Below are 8,804 nucleotides of genomic sequence, written 5' to 3' on the forward strand. Positions count from 1 at the left end.
TCCTCACCAGTGACACATCTCACATATGTTTAACATCCAGAATATATAAAGAACTCAAAGAAAAAAAAAGTGAGAAACCAAATGACCCAATTAAAAGATGAGCTAAAGACCTAAATAGAAGGTTCTCAAAGGAAGAAATAAAGATGGTTAAAGAAACATCTCAAAAAGTGTTCAACATTGTTAGTAATTAGGGAAACGCAAGTTAAAATCACCCTAAGGTATCACCTTACCCCAATCAGACTGGCTGGGATCAAGAGAATAAATAACACCAAATTCTGGTGAGGATGCAGAGAAAGGGGAACACTTATTCACTGCTGGTGGAATTGCAAACTTGTGCCACCTCTGTGGAAAACAGTGTGGAGAACTCTCAAAAAACTAAGAATGAAGCTGTCATATGACCCAGTCATACCACTCTTCGGCATATACCCAAAAGATTCATCCTATTTTAGATACTCTTGTACAATCACGTTTGTTGCTGCTCTTTTCACAATAGCTAAGAAATGGAAGCAATTTAAGTGCCCCTCAACTGATGAGTGGTTAGCAAAAATGTTGTATATTTACAGAATGTGGTTCTATTCAGAAGTAAAGAAAGATGAAATAATGAAATTTGCAGTAAATGGATGGATCTAGAAACTGTTACACTAAGTGAAGTAACAAAGACTCAGTAAAACAAACGAAAAATGTTCTCCCTCATATGTGGATACTAGCATCAAATCTTTTTAAATTCTGGGTCCTTTTAATATGATGATGCTATACAGCAGTCCCTTCTGCATGAAATAACTACCATCATCATGACTTCAGCTGAGCCTGATCACTATACATTGTCACAATTGGGCTTGTTGATGGTTGTACTCAGCCATTAAGGGAGAGCTAAGCAGGTCATTGGACCCTTACTGGAGTATCCAGCCACTCTTCCCAGCTAACTGTATGTGATTTGACCCTAATCACACATAACCTTGTTGATGTGGGGATAGCTAAAGTACATAATCTGGGAAAGGCTAGGAAGAAAAGGCATGACCCATGCTGGGTTAAGGCTTCCCACGGTGCATACCCTCAGGTCATACATACACTTCAACAACCCTTCAGTTATCCAGTAAGTGAGCTCAATAAATTCATTGGTCCCCAATAAATCTTTAATCAAACATTGGCTTGACATTAGCCTTAAAAGGGAATAAGCATTGCTTAGCATCCTCAGGAAAAGAAGTTTCACAACAGACGGAAAATTTATTTGTTAATGTTATTATGTCTCAAAATTATTTTTTAAACAAAAGAAAATGAGAATGTAAAAGATGTTAAAAGAATATGGGAAATGGAGATATTTTCCAAATTAGAAAAAATGAGAAAGCCTAAGCAAATAATGAAGGTCTGTTTAAGTTTGTTATGATATATAAAGGATGAAACAACTAGTTTAAGGAACAAAATATATGTCTATTCAAGGATTATTTGAGGATACAGGGTTTTTGACCCAAGCCTTATCTACATAGCACATGGTAATTGAAAGTACCAAGCTGGTGTAACTAACCTTATTGGATGTTTAATAGCCATAGTTTGAGCCTGTACTAATGTGGTCAGAGGGACTTAAAGGTCAGTTTTTGTGCCTTGCCCTCTAAGGTTGACTAAGTTCCAGGGGACTATGGAACATCTCTCAAAATGTCCTGTAACCATAGTGAGTCACCTGTCCTTTTGTTTAGGGAGGACATGGAGACCCCATGAGATGGACTCAACTCGGATGAAACATCTCATTCATGCTTCAAAGTGAAGCCAGACATGGTCAAACAGGAACTTTGACTTATCTTGACATAGATGGAACTGGTAAATGAAAGGAGCAGGATTTCTTAAGCCCGTGTGACCCCTGAGGAACAGATCCTCAAATGACCTTAAGTGTAAAACTAAAATGATTTATTTGGGCCAACTGTATTGTCTTAAGCACCCAAAAGGAAAGTATAACCAAAGAGTAAAGTCATTAGTATATTTCTTTAAGAGTTCAAGGGATTACACTTCCCAGACGTTAGGCATAAGTCTATATAAAAAGTTATATAGACAATTATTTCCCATTGATGATTTCGTTCCTAATCAGAAAGTGCTGCTCAGATGTAAGACGTCAAATCTTGTTCTTCAATACTGTAGCACCCACCTGTAGCTAAGGAAGGCAACCAACTATTGGTCTAAAATGAGGGGCAAATTTGTTTTCTCCCCTTACCTAGAAGCCTTTGAGAGGGAACTGACACTGATTCTAACCACTCTAACAGCTATCAAAATGCTTGAAAGCAAATCCTGAATCCATCACTCTAGAGTCCAGCCTTGGAAGACAAAATAAAAATGAGGAGGAACCCAATAGAAGGATGAATTTGGAAGCCCTTGTCAAGAAATTCTAATGGACTCATATGAATATTTGAAAATTTCCCTGTTCTGACTTTTTTCTAGTTCTCTGTCTAGAACTTGTAGTGCTAATTACTCTGTGTTTACTTCTCCTTCACTTCTCCTATTCACAATTCTAGGATTTTCTTTTCCCCTTAAAGAAAAGAGTTATGCAATTTGGGAGATTTTTAGATAGATCCACTGAAGGGGTACTCCAATTGCCTCACCCTGTATCCCTGTTCAGCATGGAAGAAGCCAGAGCAGTCTGCGTCCCTGTTCCCTTTTGGCAATTTGGGTAACCCCTTCAGAGGATGGAGTGATAAGAATAGGACGTAGGAACTGGCTAGACAGTTATGGTAAAAAAAAAAAAAAAAAACCACAAAGGAAAGTAGCAAGTTTCTTATATAAAAGTAAAAATGTCCTTGGGCCTCTTAGCAACATATCTCTTCCAAAGCCCCCAAAAATGTTGAAAGTATTTGGGAGCTGGTATCTAATCCTTAAAAGATTTTAGGGTTACTGCTTCAGAGGGGGGAATGTTAGAGTAGCGAAAAGCCCCATAAAAATAAAAGAAGAAGAAAGAAAAAGAAATAGAAAAGAAGTGAAAATCTGTAATTCTGTAGGAAGTACAGAGCTTACTGAGTGGTGTGGAGAATTTTTCCAATGAGCACCACCCCATAAATCTGAGCTTTCACATTATTGCTCCCCATTGCATTACAAATAGTACCTTTGTGGCTCCTGTCTAAATTACAGATGCACTGCTTGGGAAGAATTAACCAGCTCTTAGTGATGTAATCTGCAAATTCAACCCTTTTAAATGACACACAATGTCTCAGCATGTCATGCAGTAATGCAATTATCACTGACATTAATTATTACATTCTAAATTGCCTTTTTAATCATGTCTTAAAAGAGAAAATTATGATTGCTTTCTGCTCCTTTTCATTTATCTGTTCTCTTTCTTTTGAAAGAAGCTGTGACTAGGTCCAAAAGAATAGTTAGCATGAAGCCATCAGTAAATATTTTAGTTAATATTTTTAAATGTTCTAAAATTATATAAATATATTAAATATTGATGATAAGAATCACCTTTTAAATATGGCACCACTTGATATATTATTAATTTAAAGAACATTTTATAATACTATTATAATTTGAAAATTTAAAATGTTGCATACACAATAAAATAAGGAATGAAACATATACTTATCTGCCTGAGAAACAAATAGAAATCTAGAAAGGGGAGGAAGGGAGGGAAAGGGAGGAAGGGAGGGAGAGAGGGACTGAGGGAGGAAGGGAGGGAGACAGGGAGGAAGAGAGGAAAATTCATTAAGTATTCAGTGACTAGCTGGATAGTATCATTGTCATGTGCAGTTGGTGTCAAAATAAATATTTACAATTTTGTTAACCCATGCACAAGTTATTTGTTCTTAAATACACATCTTATATGGACTATTATTTATTACTACATAAAATTATGCTGATATATTTAACATCTTTGTCATAGAATTCAAAGTATATCATGCAAACAGCAATATTACACCTTACAATTATAGGAATATAATAGAACTACTAAAATAAATTAACTGCTACCAAAATAAACATGTATTAAGCTGAATGAGTCATAAAAATTGTTTGAAGTAAGCATGCCTGGTCTTTAATTTTTTCTGATAGACCTCAAACAAGAAAAGAGCCTCCAAATGGTAATTTACTATGCCTTTAAAATTGTTGGCATTTTCTATAACATTTTCTTTTTTTAAATGATCTACTTTGTTATTTTTTTATTTTACTTGTTATTTTTATTTTATGTGTAAGAGTGTATTGCCTGCATGTATGTGAGTGCACCGATGTTGTGCAATGCCACGGAGGTCAGAAGGTGGTTTCAGATTCCCCTGGAACTGGAGTTAAGGACGGTTTGTAGCCACCATGTGGGTGCTGGGAATCAAACCAGGGTCCTCTACAAGAGCAGATAGTGCTCTTAACCACTGAGCCATCTCTCCATTCCCTATTTTGTTATTTTTAATATGTAAATATGTGTATCTCTGTGAGTAGGTGCACAGGAGTACAGGAGCCCTTTAAGCCCAGAGGCTTCTGTAATCCCCTGAGCTGGAGTTATAGACAGTTGTGAGATGCCTGATGTAGATACTGAGATTTGAACTCTGATATGAATGAGTGAGTATCACATCATTTTTTAAATACTACAGTTTGCTAATGACACTCTGTAACAAACAAATGAATTAACTTACACACATGAGAGTTAAATTAAAAGACACACATTGGTGGGACTCTGTGGGGTGACAAAATCTGTATATTTACTGGAAAAATGTGTACAGACCTCTAGCTAACAATTAAATATCCTGTTTGAGGAAAAAAGAGGTATTTGAACCCTCTTTCCTATTTTACCATATGATCTGGATGGGATACATTCTTTTGTAGTTTTCTACTCCATGGAATTATAAAACTGAGCTAAAATTTACTATTTAACATGAAAACTTTTAAGCAAATCCCAGTTCAATTTGTAATCATAGAAAAATACAATAATAAAGGAAATTATTCATTTAACCTAAGGGGAAATTAAAAGTTCTGCAGTATCAATACATGATGATTACCAAGGAAGAAACAGGCATATATTTAAATTGAGAATTCTTAAATACAATAATTATTGACAATGCTTTTTTAAATCTATAATATATGAAAATTAAAAATGTTAGAGAGTAGTGTTGAGATAAATAATACTTAGGGGATGTAAAGATGGTTCAGCATTTAAGAAACCATGCTGAGCAAACAAAGAAACCTGAGTTTTGAACACAGCAATCAGCTAAGAAGAACCTGAGAAGCATTCCACACAGGCCTGTAATGTCAGAACAGAGAGGCCCATGACGTAAGGACCACTCGGGCTCGCTGGTGCCAGTCTAGCTGGAAAATTGTGAGTTCCAGATTGCTGTAAAGACCCTGCCACAAACAGAAAAATCTGGAAAGTTATAGAGGAGGAAACCTATGCCTTCCACAGCCCACCAGGAAGACTTAGGTGCCTGTGCACGTGCCGGCACATACACACACACACACACACACACACTAATATAATACATGCATGCATATACCTGAAACACACACACATTCATATAACACACACATGGATACACCTCAAACACACACACACACACACACACACACACACACACACAATGCACAAACACGTACGCACTTCGAACAAACACCCACTTGAAAGAAAATTAATACTTAAAATAATTATTGGAGCAAACCTTACATAATTTTGCATGTCATTTCAACAAATGTTAATGAAGGTACTACTCAGGTTTGTAACACATTATCAATCAATTTGTAACAAAATTTCTCATTCATTCTTGAGGGCTGCTCCATATCACTGCATCGATGGTACTGCTACACAGCACGATTCTTATTTTTTATGTCATACATAAATAAAGCCATACAGATTTCTTATCCACTAGAAGGAACAGGAAGTTCAAGGTGACAAAGTGTGCTCAATTTTAAGGTACTCAGTGAAGAGCAAAGATGTAGGTGTGTATTTGTGTATTACTTGGACAGGTCAGGTAAGACAAGTCATTGTAAGGATGTCAATGTATTCAGAGAGACTTGGAGGGCTAATGAGGGATCTGAACAGAACGGTGGCAAAATCTTTCTGTAGCGTCCATTCCTATAACAGACATGCAGAGAGGCTGTGTACAGACTTGTACAATGCTTCAGTTGCCAAAAGTTGAAGTAGGAAACAACAGAAACGAGAAATTTAGAAGATGCAAGAGGCGATTGAACTTTTCCCAAAAGTAATGATTAATTAATGAAAAATTAACAAATGAGCAGATTTTGAATAAATATTGAATAAAGAATCAAAATTGCTTAGCTTTTAAATAGGAAATAGGATATTCAGAACACCAAAATCATTCTGTCTTTCCTTTTTGGGGAGAATGTCCATCTGGGTTTTATTGTCATCGTGATTGGAAGGAAAGTAAGTTTAAAATATTGGGAAGCTAATGAAAAATTTGGATGCTAATTTTGGGGTGCCTCTAAACATTTCAGTTGGAAGTATCAAGCAACCTGTGGTACACACAGCTTGCATTCTTAGTGTATCTGAGAGGATGTAGTTGATATGGTTCATATACACACCGTAACTAAGACCTGTGATCATTTAAAAGAGATTACATATTGTAGGAATAGAGATTTCAAAGGTGAAGCCTCACTTTATTGTTCAAATACACAGTGCAGAGGCAGAAGCAGTAAGGGATGCTTTGAATGTGGGGAGATGAAATGGAATGTGAGATGAGAGTACCTAGTTCTGGAAGTCATAAACAACTGTATCCATTCCTGATAATATATGACAAGTTAAAATGGGAGTTTGTTCACCCAAAGTGATTGCTGTGAACCTGTCCTACTAAGGCATTTGCAATCAAAGCATACCAGTAAATCAGGCCCAGTCTCTGTTCCTCCTGATGTCTTTTTTTTTTTTTTTTTGAGACAGAATCAGTGTATCCTTGAATTTACATTAATCCTCCCACCTCTGCCTTCCATGTACTGAGACTAAAGGTACATCCAAACCATTCTTAAAATCCACACCTGAACATATTAGAGCTTTAAAAATAACATGAACTTACTTTGACATAGAGAAAATTGTGAGGAAAAATTGCTAGAATGATGAAAGTATAAAATGAAAACTGAAAGTCCAAAGGGAAAACAAACTCCTGAGGAGATGCTAGCCTGGACTGCTGCACCACAGCTCCCCTTCCTTTTGTACTTGGATTTTTCTTCCCATCTGCTCTTCTCTCCCACTGAAGGCTGATTTCCAAAGAGAGGACACTTGACTGTTCAGAGATCTCAAATTCTTATTCAGTAAGATCTGTATCCATATGGCCTGAATATTTCAAAAATCATCCATAATTTTTAAAAAATGTATACATTAAACCCCTCTCCAGACATGTTCGGTATGACCTAGAAAGACTGGAGCAGGTGAAAACACACATTTTGAAGGTAAGAGAAGCATAAGTGGAACACGTAAGTGCCCTACACAAAATGAAAGTGGCATGATATTTCAGGTTTTCCGGCCCTTGTTTCCTTAAATATGCTGCTAAGCCTCTTGTCTCTATTTTCTAAACAACAGGATAATGATTTAGGCAAAACAGTCTCTAGTACTTTCACCAACTATTTTGTTGTTGTTGTTGTTTGCTTACAGCCAATGCATGTGATTGACCAGGAGAAGACTTCCTTGTCAACAGAGTTATAGTGTCTTTTTCAATGAAGAAATGTTTCCTGGTAAAATAATTCTGTCCTGTCATTATTGATCATATACTTGTTAAATAAAACACAGAAATAAAATATTTTAATTTTACAGCAACTAAGAAAGTAGTTTCCCACTGGTTCTGTTATGCAGAAAGTTGGGGTTATAAATAGGTGGACCATAAAAGTAGGTTTCTCATCCTTTGGAAATAGGAAACCAGGTTCTTCTTTATCCTGTTCAAATGCCATCTTCCTTTTCCTATTTAGATAAATTCTCATGGCCTTTATTTCTTATAAATGAACTTCATCCTTTAATTAAATGCATGAAAAATACTGTGTTTGATCTAAGAGAATTTGGCGGTAAGCTATATTTATTCAAGAAAATATTCAGAGATTCACCTATAAAATTGATAGAGACTGTTTTAAATATAATAATGTAATTTATTCAGTTTAAATATTGACTACAACTTTGATTCTTTTCCATGGGTAATGAATGTAGGCACGGTAATATAACTGTCCCTTCATTAAAACACTACATTTCTGAATGCTTGTGATTGAACCTACATACTTATATGTGCTAGGGGACTACTCTATCACCGAGCTATATCCCCAGAAATTTATATATACAGTTTGTTTTTAGTCAGGGTCTTGGTAATTTGCAAGGGTGACCTTGAATTAGCTGCATAATACAGAGTTAGATTTTTCAATCCTCCTGCCTCAGCCTCCTCTGTAGCTGGCACTGGAGCTGAGGCCCTTAAAAATACTTATGCTGCACGTTTGCATCAAATGGCAACTCTTATCAATGTGTTTGGTTCAATAACTTAAAGTTCAATGGCAGTTTATATCTTGTACAGACCTTGTGGAGAAAGGACCTTCTAGTGGCTCATTGGGGTGCCAATGTGAATAAGGGAGATCCCTCTCTGAACAAGCTACGTCTGTTAGAAGAAAGAGAAAGGTTGTCTATGATCCTCTTGGGATCTTGCTTTTCATTTCCTTATTGTAGATCTTCGGTAATCTGGGTGTACATAGTAATAATCGTAGCATAAGGAAATAAGAGAAAAATGAAGGAAAAATTCCTGTTTAGAGAACTGAATTGGCCTCCAGTGATTGCTGAGATATGTATGAGATGTATGTCATTAAATTCCAAACCAGAGTCTGCGCTTCCATGAGGCAATGTAAACACACAGCTCTGAATCCAGCAC

Source organism: Nannospalax galili, unplaced genomic scaffold (genome assembly GCF_000622305.1).
Source record: "Nannospalax galili isolate Female #2095 unplaced genomic scaffold, S.galili_v1.0 scaffold252, whole genome shotgun sequence".
In the NCBI taxonomy this organism is placed as follows: domain Eukaryota; kingdom Metazoa; phylum Chordata; class Mammalia; order Rodentia; family Spalacidae; genus Nannospalax; species Nannospalax galili.